The 23,383-nt window shown below is 40.3% G+C and overlaps 1 long non-coding RNA gene across 1 annotated transcript in view; it reads right to left on the reverse strand.

The window, feature by feature from the left end:
• Window positions 1-22,469, reverse strand: part of LOC140684870 (uncharacterized) — a 272,714-nt gene extending 250,245 nt beyond the window's left edge. Inside the window, exons 1-2 of the long non-coding RNA XR_012057792.1 lie at window positions 21,875-22,469; window positions 17,243-17,367 (exon numbers count right to left, since the gene is read on the reverse strand). This is a non-coding gene — a long non-coding RNA (uncharacterized lncRNA). The remainder of the gene's footprint in view (window positions 1-17,242; window positions 17,368-21,874) is intronic.
• Between the last annotated feature and the right edge of the window lie 914 nt (window positions 22,470-23,383).

A 23,383-nucleotide genomic window follows, 5' to 3' on the forward strand; every position in this document is an offset into this window, starting at 1 on the left:
TCTGAAATGCACCAAGCACCAATTCCAAAGGCTGTTGCCTTTTCCCTGACTCCAGAAGAGCCTCCCCAGTGGCACAGCCTTCTGCAGAGGAAAGGGGAGAGTCACTGCTGCACCCAAGTGCCTTCCACGCAGGTCTCCTGCTGTCCCTGTGGCAGGCAGCAGCTGTCATAAATAAATGCAAGATTCACAGGGGCTTTGTTATACAGGTGGGGTGACCTGCAGGACTTGCTCAGGCCAGACCGTCCAAAGGTTTATGGTTTGTATCCAACATAGGGGAGCAACATTTGCATGGCTGAGACTCCAAAAAACTTCTTTTTCAATTTCACAGCACATATCAGAGATGTTGTTCTACTGATGTTGTGTATATAAACTTACTAAATCACCAATTTAATCAGGCCTGCCACAGTACCTTAGCTATCATTTATTGAATGTGATTTATATCTTGCAGATTTAATAGCTATGTGATTTACCCACCTAACCAAAAAAAGACAAATATTAACAAATGTTCTACTGTGAACTCAAATTAAATATGATGGGTTTATTTCTCTGGACTTTTAATTGTACTAAATAAAGCTCACAAGCTGAATCTGTAGTGGGAAAAAAGACGTTCCTAATTATACCTTTCTGGTTTCTATGATGAAAAATCAGAACATCACTGCTGATACAGCTAAGAAGATCTCATTATGTCTTATTCATCGTTAGCACCAGATCTTTTTCTACTAGCAGGTGATCCCTTATACCCCCCCCTTTTCCCTTCAGGTTAACTGCATTTAACATTTGTCCAAAAGACTGCAATACACCTTGTGACATTTCATAAGCTTTATAAATTCCATTTTTCCATTTTACTTGTTTCCTCTGGTAGTTTTAGATCAGTTTATCTCTCCCACAGAGCAGAGGTCCTGACCTGACAGGGACCTTTGACCGTCGCAGTGCTAACACAAGAGCTCACTTATCAGATCCGAGTGCCTTGGAAACCCAAAGACAGCTGGCACTTACTGAGCCTGGGAGCTTAGTAAAATTAATGATGTTGCACTGAAATGCACAAGGTAAATATTTTGATATGTTAGAAGAGCAGATATTCCCATAAACCTTATCCATATGGGCACTGCACGAGTGAGGGCTCGGCCGGAAAGGGAGAAGCAACGTTCAGTGCCAAAAAGTGGCTGCTTCCTCTCCAAAACAAGTTTGATTTTTTTCCTCCCAGATTTCTATCTTCTGTAATTGAGCTTTAAAGTAAAAGGGAGGTCAGTCTACTCATCCTTGGCCTCCTTGGAAAATTATTGAAAGTCAGAGATATGTGGAAAGTACCATGACCTCTTCTGCACACCCCATGAAGGGGCAGCCAGGGGAAATTTGTAACTCAATTTGTCATAAAACTTACAAAAAACACTCCAATTAATTAAAATGTTTGAGGAATAATATATCTAAAATGAAACTTTGGTATGAAATGCTAAGCAAAAGCAGAAGTTATTTTAACTAGAACATCAATTTGGTCATTTTCAAGAAAATTAGGAAATAGCTGCATTTCTTGCATTAAAAAAAAAAAAAAGCACACCCCAAAACAACCTTCAAAAATTTAGAATTTAAGTTCTTATAAAAGCTAGGAATAAATGGTATGAGTGATGTTTTCTTCAAAAATTCCTTCAATTTTCACTGCTGCAAAAGAAAAAAAAAACAACTAGACTATCCACAGGAAAAAAAAAATCCACTTTAAACTATCCACATTTGCTATTGCTACCACAGTGATCATGTTTGCTAAAATGTTTTCTGGCTATCTGAAGGAAATTTCTGGATAACTGTAACCTTGAGAAATTTAAGAGTGAATGTACCAAGCAAAGCAACACAGAGTCTCCGCACAGGTGCAAAGGAGAGCCCTTTATTGCAAAAAACAGGCCTTTTGGAGCAGTTAGCCACTTATCAGTTTACAGTTTTAAGGCACAACAAGCCCAAGTCAACCAACCACCACACACCACGATGTGGACGTGCAGCAGTCACGCAGCAAAATGTTAGCTGGAATATTAATATTACTGGTGATGTTGTTAAGATTCCAAAGATTTCAATATTTTTTTAACAACAGATTTTTCTTTTTTCCATCAAAGGGGTCCAATTTAACAGAATCACTTTTCATTTACAAACAAGCTGTGCATGTACCTTAGTGAGAAATTTCTTTTTCCCTGAGCACAGGAAAAAGATCAGGCCCTGATGTTAATAGGAAGCCCCCTGGCTTTATTAAACATAATGGCAGCCTTGACATGGGCTTCAGTAAAAATAAAAACATAAATCAAACTTTCAGTTCAGTGCTTACATGTCTATTCAACTTTTCTTTCTTGTTAATAAGGCATGTTCTAGCTTGCTCTATGAAGTTGATACTCTTTTACAAATAAATACTTCTTTGGCACTATCTCGTAGAAATGGACTAATCACAGTGTAGAAAATGAATTATGGGAGCATAAATAAGAAAGCATATCTTTTCCCACCCCCCTCCTCTTGTTCCATCTTCAAGTTTGACTTTGATTGGAGTGGGATTGCTGGTAGAGTTGCACAGTTTACAAGCTGTCCCCAAAATCCTGAATGATGTGTCTCTTGCTGAGCTTATGCCCCACAAGAGCACCAAGCAGACGTCACACTAATCCAGTATTGAACTATTCAAGCATGTGGGAGTTTGAACTGTCAAGAACTATAAGAATCATGTGCAAGAAACTCAGCTTTTTCTCTCTTTTTCTTGCCCATTTCATATATGTAACTACATTTATCAATATGTTATGTGTTCATCTCACCATTCACCTATTTTGATTTCTTGCTTTGAAGAAGCCACTATAATCAATCTCAACCAATCTAAACAAAGCAATGAGTCTCATATGTTCACTTCAGAAAGAGCCTCTATGAAGAAAAGGCTCTTACAAGTCAGGCACAGATGAATGCAGGGGGAGGCAGCTGAAATGGGACAACTCTCAAAGTGGTCACAGGCTTCCACTGAACAACAACGAAGCCTCTTTTCCCCCCTATCTGCAAACATGCTCAATAAGACCTCAGAATGCTGGATAGTTTGACAATTAAGAATTTATGCAAACCATTAACACCCTGATTTCCCACCCTGCCCAAGTTTAAGCAGAGGGGAGGAAAGGACCCATCTCATGCAATGGCACCACCAGGCTGTGTCTGGCTCCTGCTCAGGCTCTCTCTGGGCTCCAGCGTTTGCAGAAGAACCAGCATCATTTGCTTCAAATACAGGGCTGGGCATGGCTTTAAGGGTACTATACAAAATTCTGAGAAACTCCTCAGAAAAGCCTTGACATAGATTTACTCCTGGGTGACACAGTGTAATCGACCCAGCACTTCTCAGAAAGGTTTTCAAGAAGTAAGAAAAACGCCTTAAGCTTTTGGCCATGCTCAGTCTAGAGATGCGCTGTTGTGTACTGCCCAAATAAAGGTTAAGAAAAGTAGATCAAGAAAGCAGACAATTCCTAGAGTTATGGGACTCTGTGAATGGAAAAATCCCAGCTTGAGCTCTCTGTAGAAAAGTGGGCAATATCTATTTCAGGAAAATGTTTTTATCATTTATTATGTCATAAGCAAAAGAGTAAAATAAACTGTTTATTATCATGTATAAAATGCTTTTGACCAGCCAACTGAAAAACTAATTTCATTTTCTCATTACACTGCCTCAGGCATCCTTTAGCGTCAATTTTTATTACAGACAAAGAGGGGAAATTAAAATGATCAGTTACAGTGGAGGAAAAAATATTTTTTTCAGATTTTTAAAAAGTAAGACTGGTAAGCACTGAACCTGCTACTCATTCTTGGTAATTACCATTATTTTTGCAAGAAATGGAAGGGAAGGGAAGTCCTAGGGATCTGTATTCTAATGCCCCAGAAGGAAGTCTCCAGTGTGGAAGTATTAAGGTTTCCAAGAAAATTTGAAACAGTAAAACCAGAAGTCTCCGCAGAGACTTCTAGGTCTCATTGCACTGGAATAGGAAAGTTAGTTATAGAGATTCTCCCTAAAGGAGAATTAGAGGCATTTTCTTGCTTCTAGGTGGAATTTATTGTTCTCCTTTGGGTACGATTAAGGCAGCTCCACCAGCACAGTCACATGCTTCCTTCCACAGCTTCACTACTTCTACACTGCACCAGACTGCAGCTCTTCCATGGACTTGCCAAACAACAGCCACACACCCACAAGGGAGGCTGCTCAAAGCCCCTCTTCTGCTCCCACCTCAGGTGGGTCATCTCAGCCCCTTTTCTCCACAAAGGGATTAGAGCAATACTGAATGTGGGACCCATGGGGATCCCTGAAAGAGACACAGGAGGATAAATAAATATATAAATAAATATGCAGGTGCCAGTGTCCGAGTAACTCATTTTGTACTGTGGCTTTTCACCAGGTGTGAAGGCTTTTTGGAGATAAATGTATAGGAAATTAAGAAGCAGCAAGACTGAAACAGCTGACATAAGTATTTACCATTTTGCTTTTTTTTTTTTTTCTTAGTTTGGAGTTTTTTTTCTTTGAAAGATTCAAATAGTGCTATTAAGCTCACCGGCACACAGATCCTGTAGGAAAAAGATTTAATCATCTGGTGCCTGCAAGAGCTTCCCTGTGCTTCAGCTACGGGGGCTGGAAGCAGGGAACACATTCAGGGGTACAGCATCAACTGTGCAGTGACACCCAAAGTGATGTGCTTCTTGCAAGGATCTTCTGCCATAAACTCTCCAAAGCAGCATGTTCCAACAAGACAATAACACATTAGGTCACTCCATAAGCAAAGAGAATGTCACATCTTTTTGGGAAAGAATTTCACAGGCATTTCCAAGACGATCCCCAGGTTACTGACAGATGTAGGAACGCAGGCTATTCATTTCCCTGAGACAGCTTTAGGAGCCATCCTGTTTCCTTCCCTTCATTTTTTGTCCAATTTTCTTTCTTTTTCCAAAGTCCTTGAACGATGAATTCCAAATCATGACAGAATATTACCTTAAATGACTACCACTGTCTTCAATGAAAAAAAACTCCAGGGAAGTATGGATGTTTTAATTCACCTATATATTAAACAACCATCTTAAGACAGCGCAGCTGGTGCTAGATGGAGGAATGAAGGCAGCAGCATGTGCCATGAATGTGGTCAGCCCAGTCACTTCCTAGATACAACTACAGGGAGTGGATCCTTACCCATCTGCAAAAATCAAATTAGCAACCTCAAACCCTGCTAAAAAGGTAACTGTTAAGGGTCATCTACTTTCAAAGCATCCTTCAGGACAGTCCTTCCTGGGATCCAGGTAAGAAAAATCACTCTGGGCAGTTCAGGCCTGATCCTCTGCCCTTGGATCTTTATGGAATTACTCTGATTTATTCTGTAATTAGGCCAGTTATTACCAGTTCATAATATAGTTTGCACATACCTGTTTGCAGTGTCACTCAGGGGACAAAGATGTCCTCATGTAGATCTGAACCATAGACAGGTTTTTTCTCTTTTGTTTCCTGAAATCTGCTTAAATATTTTAGGCCAGGGCTTGAATGATCACCAGTGGAAGCTAACTTACCATCAATCTCCTTTCCAAATGACACGTTGATTTAGCACTGCATGATACGTCAGTTATAATATGACTAAGCCCACCTCAATTATTATTTTACTCAACTCTACATATTATCTGTAGGTGTTTCTCTGTCAGGCTAACACTGTCACTGTGGCAAGTACCCTTCACTTTAAAGCTCTTCTGGCTTTTACCAGGTAAAATTAATGTTATTATAAAGCTGTTGAATCCTAATGTAATTAATCTTAAAAACAGTACATATAAGGATGAGGAGCAAAGCTTGCTCTTCTTGCACTTGCAGGAACCTACAACTAGCTAATGGCACTGCACTAGGGTTTGCTTGGGTCTGTAAAACAATCTAGGCTTTCTAGGCAATCTAGGACATAAAAGGAATATAAAATTGGATTAAGGATATAAGAGGTACTAAAATAACATTTCCAGAAAGCAGGAAAGACAGTTAAAACAGAATGCACTCACTATACAGAGGTAAATACAGAATTTTGAGAATACCTTCTATTATCCCTGTGAATATTCTCAGGAGGATAAAGAGGCTTTATATCAGAGATAATTAAATGCAGGCTCTTTACTATTATATCTGTTGTATTCAAGAGAGCAGTAGGTTATAGGGCAATAGACTGAAATTAGATTTTAGCAGAACATGTGTCCTGACCTTTCTTTAAAGCAGATCTATTTACTTTATAATGCAGTTCATCTTGTAGGAACTGATGTACTCATAGCCAGTGTAAAGGTTAAGACATATGCGACTCTTAAACCTTCTTGCTTCTAACTCTGACATAATTCTCTTTGTTTATATTGTGCAAAGAGATATTTTAAATAGCCAGAACTGAAAATAATCTTTCTTTGTGACTATGTTAATTTTGGCTATCGCAACATTTACACATCCAGTGGAGCAAATGCATTTCTGAATTGCAAATCTAATGGGCCTGATCTTCCCAGTGTAAATCAGAGCAGCTCTGCTGAAACAAATACTGAAGCAAACGAAATTTCACTGATTTATATCTAGGTACCTAACTTGGAACTTAAATGGATTAAAGCCAGATTTACATGATTGTAAGCGATAAGATCTTGGCCTTGTGTATTTTGATACTGTATGGACCAGATTGTGAAACCCTTATGTCAGTGGCACAACTTGCATGAGAAAGTGCTCACCGATGTGGCTGTGGGCTGCACAATCTGGCTCTGTATTACACAGATGTAAACAAGTTACCAAGAGAAAGTTATTAAGTGGCTTTGATGATCTCATAAATAAACATGTCATGACACTTAAGTAGCTTTAATAGTATCAGAACCACAAGAAATATGAACAGTCCTATATTACAGATGTCCTGGGTTGTAGTCCTTAAACAAAATTGATGAGAGTTGATTCAACTATATCATGCATGATTCTGGATACCATTTGATTTGCAGAGAAAAACCAGCATAAAATAGGACAATGACATACTATACAATGCAAATAGGAGGTTTTCCCCATTGCTCTTACTCCTCATACTATTTTTGTCTATTTATTTCCCAAAATCTTTTTCTCTTCACGTGTGATTTTATTTTTCCTTTTGATCTTATCTGCCTCAATGTAATTCATCTTTCTAGCAAGACCTTCACATTTTGAGTATTAATTTTTTTTTTTTTCTGCATCAGGTAAAATTCTCTGTTAATTCTGCTATTAATTTAACCCTAAGCCATATAACAGACATTATAAGTGTGTGTACATGCATATTTCACTGACATTAATATACATATATTAACAAATCTAAATTCTATGAACTGACAAATTCACAAGAAACATGGTCATAAATTTAAGCAGTGACAGCCTCCAAAGTCATCAGAGGTACACCCCAAAAATGCATGGCCAGCCATGGAGCCACTACTATGCCTTAGCAGAAAAAGGCTTTGGGATGGGATGTTCTGCATCCATTCAGGCCCTGTGCAATCACACATCACTCACTCAGTAGAAGGTGACAGCTTATTGAATCAGCTCATTTTCTGTGTCACTCCTAACCACTAAATACTGCATAACACTCCTACCCAAATGTGTGGGTCTCTCTAGTAACAGCACCAAGAACAATAAATACAAAAGACATGGAACTAAATAGCATTTTTCTTTCAGACAAGTAGTGTTCATTTTAGGGAAGTTTCTATTGAACCTACTCTGTTTTACCATTTGGATAATGATCAAAATTTGCAGCATGCAGTGATAATACCTGAACCTTCAATTGGTTGGAAGGGAAGTAAAGGACAGCACCTCAGCAACATCTCAAATATTGCTCCAAGCAAAGCAAAAGAAGAATTTTACAAAATAAGCATTTAAAAACAAGAGAGATGAGATTGGCTTATAGAGCCTCCTGGAGATGCTGTACACTTCAAACTCATCCCACCCAAAAGCAGTTTGTCCTGGACCAGGAATCAGTCACTTTCCAAGTTCTCAGCTCAGAGCACATTCACCAGCACTGGCACCTCATGGGACTGGAAATACAGTTCCAAAAGAGTATTCTGTCTGTCTCGACAATTACTCTGAAAAATCTGTTTCCATTTAAGTCAAATGACATTCCAAACAAAGTTAAAGTAACTGGAACAAACAAAATAGAAAGGCAGAGGTGTAATGTGTTGTGCATCTACACAGCAACACAAAATTTTACCTTAATCTTTTTGAGAAATATAAAAATTATGTCTTAGAGAAATAATTACTTTTAAAAAAATAATAATTTTCCTTATCTTAGTTTTTGTACTTAATATTGTCATTCCTCCATTCATAGTATGGAATACATACTAATTACAGATTCTAGTCTTTTAAACCATAGCAAAAAAGCAATAAACAGTAAAACTAGGAGGTTTCAAGGGGAGAGTGTGGACCAATAGCTCTGTTCTGACATGATATGATAAATATCGATTCACTGGGCTGTTAGGCCTTTCTACTGGATTATCCCAAGTCAGTTTTTATTACTGTGTGCACAGACACACAGAGCTGTACCACAGGGCTCACCACAGTTAGCAAACAGCAGCAGCAGCACTGGGAGCCTCCTGCACAACCTGCCCCCTCCCAGCAGAGCTGGGGATTGCTACTGAAGGCTCATGGCAAGACCAGAAAATTCTCCTCCTAGGCAATGCAAGCCCATATAGCACCTGAGATCATCTTATTAGCTGGTACTGAGCCATACATGCAGGCACACAGAGAAAAGAAGGGCCAGGGAAGGGTGTTTGGCAGGAATTCTTCTCACTGCATATTTTTTTCTAACCAGGGGAAGTAAAAGATGATTTTAAAAGATGACCCAGGGTGGGAGTTGCATTACTGCCTGCTCAGCTATATGGGCAACAGGGCTCTCAGCAGTAGCTCCAGTTCCTCTGATAGTCCCACCTTTGTCACACTTCCCTCATTTTATGGCTACTCAAGTGAAGAAGTGTGCCTTCCTGATGCCCTTCAAGAAAGAGGAAAACAATTCCAGGTTTCTATGCAAGAACCAGACTTCAGAGAAAGCCCTTAAATATTTTGATGGAGCAGTGACTTTTACCAGCAACACCACCAGGATAAAAGTTTCTGATAGCTAATAAATACAGCTGCAGCCTTACCACTATCACACCTGCTGCAGAAATGGAAATTTGGAGGTTTGAAACTGTCAATGTTTCTCTGGATACCACGAAGCACTGAAGAGAGGGGCCCTACCAGGAACACACAGGGTTTTCCTGCAGCACCTTCTCTGGGCACCTAGGGACACCAAGGCTCCTGCCACAGGCAACAGGAGGCAAAACAGCAGAGAAAGAAACTCCCTCTCTTTTCCCTCAGAACAAAGCTTTACTGCAAGAGGGATGGTCTGTCCTGGAGTGAGAAAACAGCTCTGAGAGGAGCCAGCCTGTGCCACGGTTGCTATTTGAGTCCATCGCAGGAGTGAGAAGCAGCAGTAACAGCACATATGGCACAGCGTGCTCTGTGCCTCCCCACGCTGCTGCACAGGGAGATTTTCCTGCGAGCACTGACGAGCACAGGCTGGCTGGGGAAAGTTCTTGCAGCCCCTGGCATGGGTGCCTCTCCTTTCCCTCCTCTCTCCTTTCCTGACATCTCCCTGAAGTTTCTCAACTCACCCATTCTCCTTCCTCAGAGGAACACACACAAGGGCTGCATTATGCACTGGGAGATAAGGGAAATGGTGAATCGTGAAAAACAGTAATTAATGCTGAAATGCCATATGGGGTGGTGTTTTTAAATACATTGCATAAGATTAGTGTTTTCTATAGATTTTTTTTTTTCCAATAAAAGACTAGGCTTTCTCTTAAAGCTAAATAAAAGCAAACTCTGAAACAGCGGTAAAACCCACAAGCTTTATAATCATTCTCAGTAATGCAATTTTGAGTTCCACAAAAATTTACTTATTCTGGCAAACTCCAAAACTGTGGAGTAATTACCACTGGCATAAAGGATATCTGCACTGATATTAATGTGAGCAAAATGGCATCTGCAGTGTTCTAAGAGGAAAAGTAGATACATTGTGGAAGAAGCTTTACATAATAACCTTTTTGTAAAGCTTGGATGGCAAGATGATTCTGTAAGACACTGAAGTCACATGTCATTAATCAGAAATGACAGTCTTTATTCACGTATATTTGACTGAAACTGCATAATTTTAGCCTCCAATAGCCCTGAATAAATGGCCTTAAGTATAGCACTTTTTCAAATTGACAGTGATTGATGATGGACCAAAAATTATGAACACTCTAGAAGTAAACATGAAAAATAGACAAACCCCTTAGTATCACACAGATTTCTTGTCTGCACTTTTCCAATTCTTTCACTCATTTTTATCTCTATAACCTTGCTCATCATGCTTTAATCATTTTTATACTGCTGCATTTGTTACATTTTGCCTGCAGTGCCCCCACACTAAACCCTGAGCTCGCTGAAAGATTCATTCAGATAAATGAAATTGATTTCATATTTTCCCATTCATGAAAAGAGTCTTTAAAGTTAGAAACTCTTTATGCAGAATGAAACTAAAGAAACTGATTACTTCTAGGAAGCATTTATCTACATCTCTTGACATAACTACAGAGCACTTACTCACGTGAGCAGCATTCCTTACACAATGAGAGGTTAACCAGCCTCAGCAGAGCTGCTGCAGCAGCCCTTTAGCTTCCAACTCTCTTTTACAAACAAAAACCACCTGACTGACCATGGGATAAATAATGTAAACAATGTTCTCTAAGTAATTAAAACCCCACCCTATTGATCCTTTTACAAACCACTTTATGCTCACCCTAATTGATGAAACAGTAAAGAGAAACCAGAGCCTAATTAAATTCGTTGTGCATAAACTAGTGTGATCTGTAGCAGCATCCACTGCTGGAATTAATTAGTGACCCCACCTCGGACCCAGCACTGTGCCTCAGCACCAGCTGATGTTCCCTACTTGAAGAGGACCCAGGGCTGAGCCTGGAATTAAACACAGTTTTTATACCTTCCCCAGAGGGTCTGCTTGTATTGGAGCCTGAGTTTATGGCCTGACATCTGCACTGGGGACAGCAGGAACAAGAGCACTGTGGCACAGGGGGTTCACCCACTTGCTGATAGGACTGGTCTGTCTCTCTGTGACCCACCAGGGTGGGACCAGCTGGGAGATGGGAGAAGGGAAAGTGCTGCCTTGCACCTAACCAGTCACTCAGCAAGACAGGGTTTCTGATTTCAGATGGGCTTTAGATGGTTTAGTCTACAAAACTGATTTCATAGCATGAGCAGAGTGGCTGAGAAAGAGGAAAACCAGTGGCTTGCAAAAGGTAAAAACATTTGGATGCATCTTGTAATTCATCTCCTTAAAAAAATCTTTAACATCTAAAGATTAAATTAGAAGTAGGTGTGGCCCTATATTTTTCCCTCAGATCAAGTATTGGCCAAGAAGGAGCTTCACCCAGAAATCACCACAGCCCTGCTGTCTGTGCCTGGGGCTGGTGGTTGAGCTGATCCATCACAGAGGGTCTGATCTCCCTTACAGTCCACATGGCTGAGTGTGTGGCAGTGGTTTGTCGTCCTGGCAACTGAAACACAGCTCTAGATGCCGCTTTTATCTGGTGCTGTACAACAACACAAATCCCTTCTGTCTGTCAGGCTTAAATGAAATTTTTTGGGGTTTTGTTCAGTTTTCTGGGGGGTTTTTAAGTAAAAAAATTCTTGGCTTTACTAAGAGCTGGCAGTTGTTGTGTAGGTAAAGATGAACTTTAAAACCTTCAATTGGTATTAATTCACCGTATTCCAAAGCTTTGAACTGATTCTGGAAGATTAAAATTCTGCAACGTTTTATTAAGAGCACACTGATGCACGTGCTGCTAGACTGTATAAAATGAAAGGCTTTTATTAGCACTTTTCTCTAACATGAGAGTGACTTTCATACTGGATTAAAACAGCTAATATTGCCACTGCATTATCACTTTATGAAAATTTGCTAATGAGATTTGAAATTGCCTAATGAAAATATCCCAGTTCTTCCAAACGCCTACGCTGCTGACCACCTGCTGGAAGCTGGACTGCAGGGCCACTGCAGAAGTGGGGAGCGAGCACCTGATGCCTGGAGAGGCAAACTTTGATTTTCTCACACCCTGCAGCATGTAGTAACATTGCACATCAGGATCCCCTGGGTTCCACCACGTCGGCCTCGCTTAGGGCTTCACGCAGTGTGACAGAAGGTGACATGGTGTAATCCAAAGCAGTCAGCTCTGAGGAGCCTGCTGCTCATTAAAGCACTTGTGCAACAAGGCTGGTTGTGCTGTGATCAACATTCCTGATCCTGAGTCCTCCCCTGACTTTGGCCCCACACCTCTCTCTAAACTGGAGTGGCCAGACCATGCTGCCACCACGTGCCCCCAACAGCCATGGGCCACCAGAGTATGTGGGGACATGCCCTGCTGACAGGTCCTGTATTTCAAAATTAAAATAAAAAAAACCAAAAACCAACCCAGAACCAACAGCAGCAAAAGTTGTTCCTTGCTGTTTTCTTGGAACAGTTTCCACTTTGGGGTCTGTTTTCAGTTTTAAGCTTAGCTTGTCCAACTTTGACATTCTTTACCCAGAGAAGGCATAAAAATGGCTTGGGCACTTGCAGAAACAGCTGCACTTCTGCATTTGCAAGAGGGAAGATCTTGGAGACATTTGCCAGTGCTCAGGGGCACTTTGGGACAAAAAAGCCATCCCTACAGATATACAGCCCAGGTCCACAGAGTTGCAACAGCTCCATTAAAAAGGAGCACTTCTCACTTCTTACAATAATTACTGCAGGCCATCTGACTCTGGTAAGCAAGAAAGCTCCATTTTTTCCCTCATTTCCAGCCGTCACAGTTTTCTACCAGGCCATAAAGACGATAAGAAGGAAAATTGGAAAAGTCTTGGTCATAATTCTGCATTCCCTGGCACATTTCTCAGCTGTGGAATTATGCAACAGAGGAATCTGTCCTCGGGTGTCTGCTTTTCTCCTGCCATGTGTCATGGCTTGTATTGCTGCATCCAGTGCCCAGTGAAACAAAAAGAGCTCTCACTGTAGGAGGCATTTGGGCTGCTGGTAGTGGAGTTAAGAGCTCTGTGCAGGGAGCAGTGCTGTGCTCCAGGAAGTGCTGAATGCCAGTGTTTATCCAGCAGGAATCTGGAACACCTGAATTTCTCTTCTGGTTTTTGAGTCTTATTTTTTTATTGATTGATTGATTGCTATATTTTCATCCAAGTGAAAAGCTTACAGGAAAGAGCCACTATGCAGTTTAAAAACAGATTAGTGAACAGATGTTCATCTAATCTAAGAACCCACCAGGAATTTTTGTTTATTATTGGATTACATTTAGGCCACAAGAAAGATAAAGTGCTACTAGAGTGTGCATGTATAATGCATATCGGGGCCATCCTACTGCAGGTTTTAATGGAGAAACTCCTATTTTGGACACATAACCACAATATCACTAATAGGCAACCCTAGGTCAAATAGTTCTACTTTCAAACTCAGCTCCTGGTGCTACTCAGTTTCTCACCAGCAGAGAGTCACCAACACCTCAGAAACATCGGATGTCTGGCTGAGAGCCATTAGGATTTTTTTCCAAGATTATTGTCCAGACCATTTTAGATTTACTCTTTAGTTTCTTTTCACATCTCCACAGATTGGTATGTTTTCACAGCACATGTTGGAAAAATACACACCTTGATTCTAGCACTATGTCAAAGGCAGGTGGTTAATTGGTTATGCCATTAAGTAGCCAATCCCCAGCACAAAAGGCATAAACAAAGTTACATGAATCAATGTTAATGAGATACTGAAACAAGGACTCTCAAACAGTCTACATGTATTGATCAGACACAAAATCAAGCAAAACCCCAGCCCCTGAGCCAACTTCCAATATGGCAACTGAGGGACTCGGAGCTCCTCATCCTCATTTACACAAAGGTTTCTGAGGCATCATTCTGGCAACATAAAAATACCTCCAAGGGAATATAAATATTCCATCCTTAAGGTCCATTTACATTGCTAGAGGGGTGTAAAATGGCCTTAGGGTAAAAGAATTAAGATAATAGATTTCAGAGACAGAAGGGATCACTGTTATTACTTAATCTGACCATAAGAGTTTTACTCAATAATTCATTTTGTTGAGTTGATGTCTTCTAGTAGCAGAAGAACATCTCGGTACCACAGGTACTTCCTGCCCAGTGAGCCATGAGGATATTTTGCAATGAATATGCCAAGGCTGCACAGTGCAGTTAAGTGCTCTTGTGGCATCCAGACAACCCATTTGTTAGAACTGAGTCCCTTCTGTTTGGGCTAGAGCCCACCAGGCTAATAGTACCTCTTTAGCATTTTGGCTGGGGTACAACATCAGAAGGAGCATCAGGATAGACATTCAAGGAAAGTTTGTAAGAGGAATTCTTTCCCCAACACTTAAGGCAACTGACTTCCCACACATGCAGAAGTCACAGCCTGAAACCAGAGACTCCAGTTATATAAATGCCACTGTTCTGCTGCTATGGTCATAGTCTTAGGTGCTGAGAAACCCAGTGCTGAGACACAGCTCCAGCAAAAAGTGAGAAACTGGGAAAACCAGCACCAAGGTGGATGCAATAGTTGTACTCTGAAATGCAAGAGGGGATGCAGTCCCTGACACTGGGGCTCATCTCCCATCCTTCTGGGTAGGGAAGTTCACATGCACAGTTCTGGATTAAGCTCTTTATGCTCTAGATGACCTAATTTTTAAAAAATTGGGTTCAACATGCAGGCTTTTGCTAAAAAAAAAACAGATGCTGCAAGTGAGCTGAACAATCTTGGATAATTAAATTGTAATAAAAAAATTGCTTCATTCATTAACTTTGGTAATTGACCAAAAAGCAATAGGACACCTGCTATTTTCATTATAACTGCCCTGATATAATTCAGGGTGCAATCTCCATGTGGAACAGGTCATTTAAGTTTAACATGGCTTCAGATTATTGTATTAAACAGCTCATAAATATGCTCACTTTTTATTTCCAATCATTACTTTCAACACAGTTTGACCAAAGCTAAATCCTTAGCCCAAGATATATAACAAATAGTACTTAATCAGATTTCTAACAGTATTCTCATGTCCTTTTGCCCATTTCTCTAGGACCTATCCAGCATGAAATGTGGTCTCCGTAGATCTTTCAAAGGTCAGTGGCTGTTGCCTTGTATTTTGCATATTTGTTATTTAAATGTGATAATGTATTGACTTATTGTTATTTTTATTTATTATTTACAATATGACAATAGATGGAAGTGTCTCTCAGGAGAGTGCTGTCTGACAAACAGATGTACTGGAGATGCAAAAGAACACTTCTGTTTTTACAGTGCAGGGCTTTATTTTTTTGTTGTTTTTACATCCTTGAAAAGAAGGATTTATTGTCTAACTGTATGGATGTCAATGCTGAGCCAATTCTGCAGCCCAGTCAGACAGAGCTCTTACTGCAGTAATATATTTGCCCAAATAACAAGCATTGTGGCAACTGGTTGCAAGGATCCAGCCAAGCACATTTCCCACAGTTTTAATTTAAGTAGTAATGGAGTATGAATAAATAACAAGAGCAAAAAATAAGATGCATTCATATAAAGCAATCATTTCAGTGAGTTTTTACTGTAAAAATTACCCCAGAGGTCCTAAGTCATATCTTGGGAATTTTAGCTAAGCTGCTTCTTGGCCAAGTTTTTTAAGGGCTCTGCTTATTTTCAATTTCAGCTGTACAACTTGTACAGCACATTGAATGATTTAACCAAGCAGATTTAAAGTTCAGTAGACAGAGTTCTTTGTTAGATTTTAGTCACATACCAAATTCAATAGACTCTGCTGCAGGCGTACGTCAAAATGCCAGGAAGGCATGAGACATTGTTGAGTATGTTGGAGTTTATTGTTTAGAAAAAATTAAACTTGGTCTCTCATTCAATCTTTTTAATTAAATAGTCATACTCTAAAACTCAAGGGACAAAGGAAAAGAGAGAATAAAGGCAGCTGTTCCATCAAACACAACAGATATTTCTTTATATCTACACTGAAGAAGTCAGTATATGTCATCTTACCCAAAAATAAATAAAAGTATTTTGGGTAAATGTGTTCCAAGCAATGAATTGCCATCACTACTACTAGCTATTACCTGCATAAGATCATTAACAAGCAAACAGCTTTCCTGCATAAATAGAGCTTGTTTGTTTCTGCATAAGAACTGCCATCATATTCTCTGCTGGTGAGTTTTGGAAAACAAGCCTTAGATCTCTCTGTAAAGATCTCACACAAAAACTGAACAGCCATATGTGATAGCTAGCTAGAAATCAAGTAATTTTTCTGCTCCCTGTCTGCAAATTTGTCCTTAAATACGAGCATTGAACAGACTGCATGCTAAATCCCAGGCATGAGCATTGAATTGCTTAAACCCGGAGAACTGGCAGGATTCTGCCGAGTCTCCCGTTTCAAGGAACCCACTCAAAGGCCACTATTAATAGTCTGACCACAAACCCAACCACTGGATTCAGAGTGGGAACACTTGAAAAGTGCTCCAAGTGTGGGAAACCACGCCACAGAGAACCAGCAGCCTTTAACTCCACCACCCCTGCAAGGCTGGAAGGATTTTCCCTCTGCAGGGGTCACGGTGGGAAGCAGGCTGCTCACCAGCACAGTTATGGCTTTGCTAGACCATCAAAGCAAGATTTTAATTTCAGACCATCCATGGGGTATGGGCCTTTCCACTCCCTGCCAGGTTTGCCCAGACAGTAATCCATGTCACCAACCAACATTAAAAATAATGATGGCTTTGCCTTCTCTCTGCCTTTGACTGCATGATCATCAAAATAACAGAAACAATAAATCTCTTTTATCCTAGTTAATGCTAATTTGTGTGACAGAAGTGCTTAATTCCTGCAAATGTAATGGGAATGGGAAGTGGTACAAATTCTAAGCCATTGAATTACAATCTTTAAATTGTAATCATGTTTTCTTCCTTGCAGACTAATTCACAGTAACTTGCAGCAAATCAATCAGTAACTATTTAGATTGGGCTTCTTAACATTCATATTCTCAATTATCTATTTAATGTGGATAGAGATAGGTCATTATTTCTCTTACAAAAGCTTTTCAAATGCAAAGAAGTTTTACAAGGTTATGACTAAAATATTGTCTTACACCAAACTGCCCAGTCAGTAAAGTCACCCAATTAGTGGTGATCAAACAGCAGCCATGGACTTACAGGCAGGAGCCTCCATCTGTTCCCTCCGGGAGTTCCTTGGCCAATGTGGCAGAGCAGGTCAATGCTGAGTGTACTCCTCTTTAGTAGTATTCCAACAATAAAATAAGGAAATACTTCTAATGTATCTACAGTTTGAGAAAGAAAGAAAATTATCAGTTACCACTCATGTGTTTGGCAGTTAGAGTTAGGGCTTGGAAAAGACTGATTTAACCCAATATAGTAAGTTTTCCCACTTACTTGCCTTCCCACTCCCATGAATTTTGCCTATAGAGTTTGGTCACAAAACTAAGCTTTATCTTCCCCATTCTGAAACTTTCCAAAGCCACAGTAACCTTTGCAGCACTTTTAAAATTCCATTTGAAAAGTCCATTTAACATAAGACTTAAAAATAGGGGCTGCAAAGGTTTACCCAGCCTGGTCTCCAGTGCCCAAAATGAGCTGCTCTAGCACAAGATTCACACAACCAGCTGTTTTCCCGGATTGCCTTCTAGGCTCCAACCAATTTTATCAGGGGGCTTCCCAAACCAGAAATAATGTCTGTGTTGAAGAAACCTGAATGGATTTTCCTTGATAATTTTGACCCGTTCTGTCGCAGCATAAATCACAGTTGAGAGGACCATGATACACACAGAGTATCAGCATACAACATCAGAAAGCTTCAAGCCATACAGAGTAATACCACACCTCATCAGAAGACTGCAAGCACCTACCCTTCTTGTTCTTTAGCCCAACCTTTTAACCCCTCATGTTGATGCACTGCACCTGTGTGCCCTCTGTTCCCGTTGGGATTGGGCAGTGCCCCTGGGCACTCCATGGCTCATTAACCCCAACGTGATTCACCTGTCCTGCACAGCTGTGCCCACTGGGGATGAGGCTCAGCCCAGCCCCATCCCAATCACCAAAAACTGTGTGCCTACACAGTCCATGCTTTAAATCCTCATAAACTTTTAGCATCCTGACAGGAGGAGTCTGACAGGCTGAATATTCTGCATGAGGGGATGGGATGGCTGGTACGGGTGCTGTACAGAGAGGGAGTGCAGGATTTAACCTTTTGCATGAATATATCAAAGCAGTATTTAGCTGAGAGTACAGTAGCTATGTGGCAGTTTTGGGGGTTTTTTTTTGGTTTTTTTTAAGGAGAAGTTAACTTTTTTATTTAGTTAAACAGGCTTGAAGTAAGTTCTACCAACTTTCATTTTTAAACTACAATAGCCAATAATCACTTACAATCCAGGTGCTGGGGAGGTGTGCAAGAACCTTTTAAAATGTAAAATAACATGATTCTCTGACAAATAGAAAGGAAATCATTTTCAATCTAAAAGCAGTTGGAAAATTCATGATGTGTACTCATTAAAAGTGCCTTCAAGATATCAAGACTGGCTTTCTCTGTAAACGCCAGATGAATAAGAATGGTAAGTAGCAGCAATGATGTACAAAACGCTTCAATGAACACAGTTGATTTTGGTTTATGCTGCTGGGTTGTTTTTTTAAAATCAAATCTATATTGCCTAAAAGAGTTGTATGTATACTAAAAGTAGGAAAGGAGTAGGGTAGAAAATCTAATCCCACCTCTGTGTAAAGATGGAAAATATTGATGTTGCTTTGTGAGCAAATATTGGGACAGTGGAGGCACCACCTTTTTTAAAAATTACTAGCTGTTTAAATGCCTAAGTGTGGAAAGTAAGGCACTTCACTCTCTCTATAAGGAGAAACAGTATCATCTCTTTCAGCACCAGCTGAAGTCCCAAATTTTGCCCAACCTCAGTACTGCTCACAATCATTCATACAGGGCTGCAAAGGTGAACAGGACTGTGTTGGGCTCTGAGTCAAACAGCAGAAAGATAAGCACAGCTCTGAGTTATAATAATTCTTTTACATTATAAAAGTATTGAAGATGCTCTGTCAAGATTTGGTCCAGTAGCCCCAAAGCCACCATGAGCTTGACAATGGATTCCAAGAGGTGATGGCTCAAATCCCAGTGATACTAAACAAAAAGTATGAGATGGAAATTCTACATATGATACTGTAAGGGGTTAATTACTTTTTATTCAAGTGCCATTAAATTCACAAAGGGATCATCTATCTACTTTGTTCCAAGGACTCAGTTTCTTACAGCACCTGACCAGCAAATCTTAGTCACAGCAGTATTTGTCTTGAGCTGCAGATGATCAGCCTTCCATCCTGTGCTTTTCCACATAGGAAATCCAGGAGGATGTTTTAAAGAAACAGCTGCAGTTACCAACATTTAAACATCTCAGATTTTAATTAATCACCAAGAATAACAGTGACCTGGTTCAGCTTTTCATGAAGCCACCTATTTATTCTGCTGCTTCAGTTTTAACAAAAACCTGTGTAACAAACTTTTCTACTTACTCCACTTTGATAGAGAAAAATCCTTAACAGAATGAAAACACAAAATAAAACTAAAACATCAAATATAAACACAAAATAAAAATAAAACAAAACTTTGGAAGCCTCCTTATTTCTATTTTCAAGGTCTGGAGAAAGAAGACATGGATTATGAGCAGTTACAGGCTCTTCTACTGTTCCTAAATCTTAATGATGTTTTCTAGTCTGCAACATACTTCATAAGGAGCTTAATTTTAAGCATGATATTAAGAGCCATTGAATCCAAGGAGAAGAAGGCAAAGTGTAAGAATGCTGGTAACCAGAAATGGTCTCTTGGCAGGCCACAGGTATCATTAGCTTATCTCCAGGCTGACAGAGGCCATTTACACTTGTGGGAGATTTAGAATGGTTTGATTTACCTGGGTCTTTTGTGTTTATTTTTCTGTTGTTTAATTTTTCTGTAATTAAAATACATGAAATTTAAACAGATTTTTACCTCTGAACGTGTGCTGAATCAGTACAGTCAGACTGTCAGTGGACCTGAGGATGTGTTTTTGCAGGGCATAGTGAGGGCTGGATACAACCAGGTCAACCCACAGGGACTTCAGCCCACACCCAATCCCAATCCCAATCCCAGCACCCATCACAAGACCAGCCAGGTGAACGTCTCTGGGGGGATGCTGCACTTCTCAGCCACCAAACTCCCCTGCCAGGGAGGATGGCAGGGAACTCCTGGAACTGCTGTCTTTTTGTGGGCATTTCCAGTCATTACACCAGGCCCACCTTTCTCCTCAGTGCTTTGATTCCAGTCATTTTTCGGTGGTGTCCAGAGGTCAGAAACAGATCAGTGCCATGTTACAATATCTACCATCCCAAGAACAGCAGGGATTTTGTAACTCTATCCTTGACCCCAAGATGCTGCAATTTAAACAGTCTCATGTCAGAAACAGAAAAACATTAAACAAGCATGCAGAACCACAGGCTGGAAATCATCTCTCCTGCCCTTTCCTTCTCCCCGGGGTTTTAATTTTACACAGGATTTTTTGCATGTGCATTAAAATAATTCTTCCCTAAATTAGTTTTGACTGTAGCTCAGGATTGCCCAGTGAAGGTGTTTGAAGGCAAAAGAATCACAGCATCATAGAATCATAGAATGGTATGGGTTGGAAGGGACCTTAAAGATCATCTCATCTAGTTCCAGTCTTACTGCCAGAGGCAGGGACACAAAGACTACACTGGTCAAAACCCCATCCGACCTTGAAACTTCCAGGGATGGAGGATCCATAATTCTGATTTCCTCCTGCCTGGTGCAGCCAGCAAAGTGCCCTTGATCCTCAGCAAGGCCTGCATGAGCCCACAGAGCCCCATATCACAGGGATGAGCCCCATATCATATCCCTTTTGTCTCAGGGATTTTCTGTGAGGATCCTGAAAGTCACTTTACCATTTGCACTGGGGGGCTGAGCCTGACTGGCTGTGGAGAACAAGCAGCAGAGACTAATGACATGGCCTCGAGTCTGCATAAAAATGACAGTCCTGAACCAGTGGCAGCAAGCAGAAAGCAGCATTTGCCCTCAAGAACAAGGCTTGGACAGTGCCTGTATGTGCACTGCGCCCTGAAGGGGCTCTGCAAACCTGTCATGTTATTCCCAGTTGCCTGTTATGAGCAACAAATACAGTTCTGGAGGAACTTTTTGCTACACATGAAAGCTCATACAATTTGTAATTTTGAGAGTCTTGTCTTTGGGGTTTTTTGTGGTTTTGTGTTTTGTTTTTATGGGGATTTTGTTTTTGATTTTTTGGAGGTGTTGTTTTGTTTTGTTCTTTTTTTTTTTTTTTTTTTTTCTGATACTCTCAACCTGAATGCTTCATTTATTTCTTCATTGTAAGATTTTTTTACTTATTCAACTTTTATTTTCCTGTGCTGTCTATGAATTGCTTCTTGTTGGCTGAACCAGATTATGCTGATACAGAGTGCTTATGTACCCTTGCATTTCCTTGGCTCTCAGATAATGACTGGAGGTCTGTGTAATTAAAACCATGCTTCCCCACACAAATGCCTATTTGGAGTCTCTGTTCTGAGTAGGTCAGCAACTGCTCCTTGTTAGGGTTTCTTAAGGGTGCAAATTGTCCCAGAATACATAGTATATGAAGTTTGTCTCAATTTATGTAAATGACCAATTCTCTTGTCGTCTCCTTTTCTTTTATTCTGTTTCATGCCTTTAGCAGCAGAGGGCTTGTGCAGTGCCCACCTCCCACCTGGAAGCACCTGAAATTACCCTACCTGGGAGCCAGGCTCCCACAAGGATTGTGTAACTTTTCAAAGAGGTGACCTTCCTCCACTGCTCAGATTTCTGCTTCTCAGTCCATCTGTTTGGTCCTCTTGTGCTCCTGGCTTCCTTGGAATGGCCCTGGAGAACTGAGTTACCACCCAAGATAAAAAAAGATAAGGCCAACAGTCTTACCAATGTGGATGGAAAGGATTTAAAATCACCTTTACCACTTTTGTATGTTAACCAAAACTCCTGTTCAGTTAGGAACACTTCAGTCATTTTGCATTTATGGCAAATAAGGTACCTCATACTGGCAATAGCTTTTACAAGTACAGTTGCACTGTAGTTCTATAAATTAAAGAGTAATGCAAAACTTACACTTTCCAATTACACAATAGGAATTGTGAATAATTTTTTTAAAATCTCTGGCCTTTTTTATGGCTATTTCTAACCCTGAGCTTGTGCACACTATATAAACACCATCTGTAGAGAATGTAAGACAACTTCTGCTGGATCACAAATGTATAAAAGTGCATCAAAAACTCTTCAGTGAGCATCCAGTTAAACAACTATTGTCTGTACCTTCTAAATTACATTGATTCAGCAACTTACCTTTTGGACTCACACTCCTGCTTTATTGCATCCAAGCTTACAGACCTTCTGTTCTTTCTGTTTATTGCCAGAACATTTATGCATATGCCCCAAATCCCTCCAGCACCTCCATCCCATCCTCCCTGGGCTCCATCCGGCACGTGCACCTCAATTCTGCCCTAGCCCCTCCATGTGCAGCCCGATTATGCACCAGCAGTTGACACAGAGCAGTGGTTTCCAAATTCTTGCTGTGAAAAGCTTTTGAGGTGTTTCAGTAGAAGGCTGCTGGTTGTGAATACGAAAGCAGGGGCTTTCCCCTGTGCAGAGGCCCCTTCTTAAGTATAAAGTACAAACAATGAAAATGAAAAGCAATAAAAAAAGAAAGATCTGGGCTTTGAATGTTTCTTAGGGTCAAGCACTAAACCCTCTTTTGACAGCTACACAACCCACACTTGTTCTCCTCAAGAGAATTTGACCTCAAGTAAGGAATTGAACAAAGTGCATATTTTGTCTACAGTGGACAAATACCTTGTTCTAAAGCAACAAACTGCAGATAAAATATACAGATAACTATAGGAGAAAGAACCCCACACGCCCTAAAATGAAACCCCACTATAATTTATGCACATTAAAAAAAAAGTATTTTTTATTTCATTGACTTTGTACTGTATGGCAGAAGGTTATTAAAGCATTATATTTCTCCTCTGCTATTGATTAACCAAAGTCAAATAACATTATCATTTTGCTTAATGCATTTAAAGCACAAATATTTTCCCAGATGCTCTGCACAGGCACTTTGCAGATTTCAGTGGAAGCTGTTTACATGCTGAAACACTGAGCCTGGATAAAAACACTTTGCTGTGATAGCAACACACACACAACAGTTTTCATTTTCTCAATTCAGAAGGAAAATTGCTGTTCCTCCCCCT

Source organism: Taeniopygia guttata, chromosome 11 (assembly GCF_048771995.1).
Source record: "Taeniopygia guttata chromosome 11, bTaeGut7.mat, whole genome shotgun sequence".
Lineage (NCBI taxonomy): Eukaryota > Metazoa > Chordata > Aves > Passeriformes > Estrildidae > Taeniopygia > Taeniopygia guttata.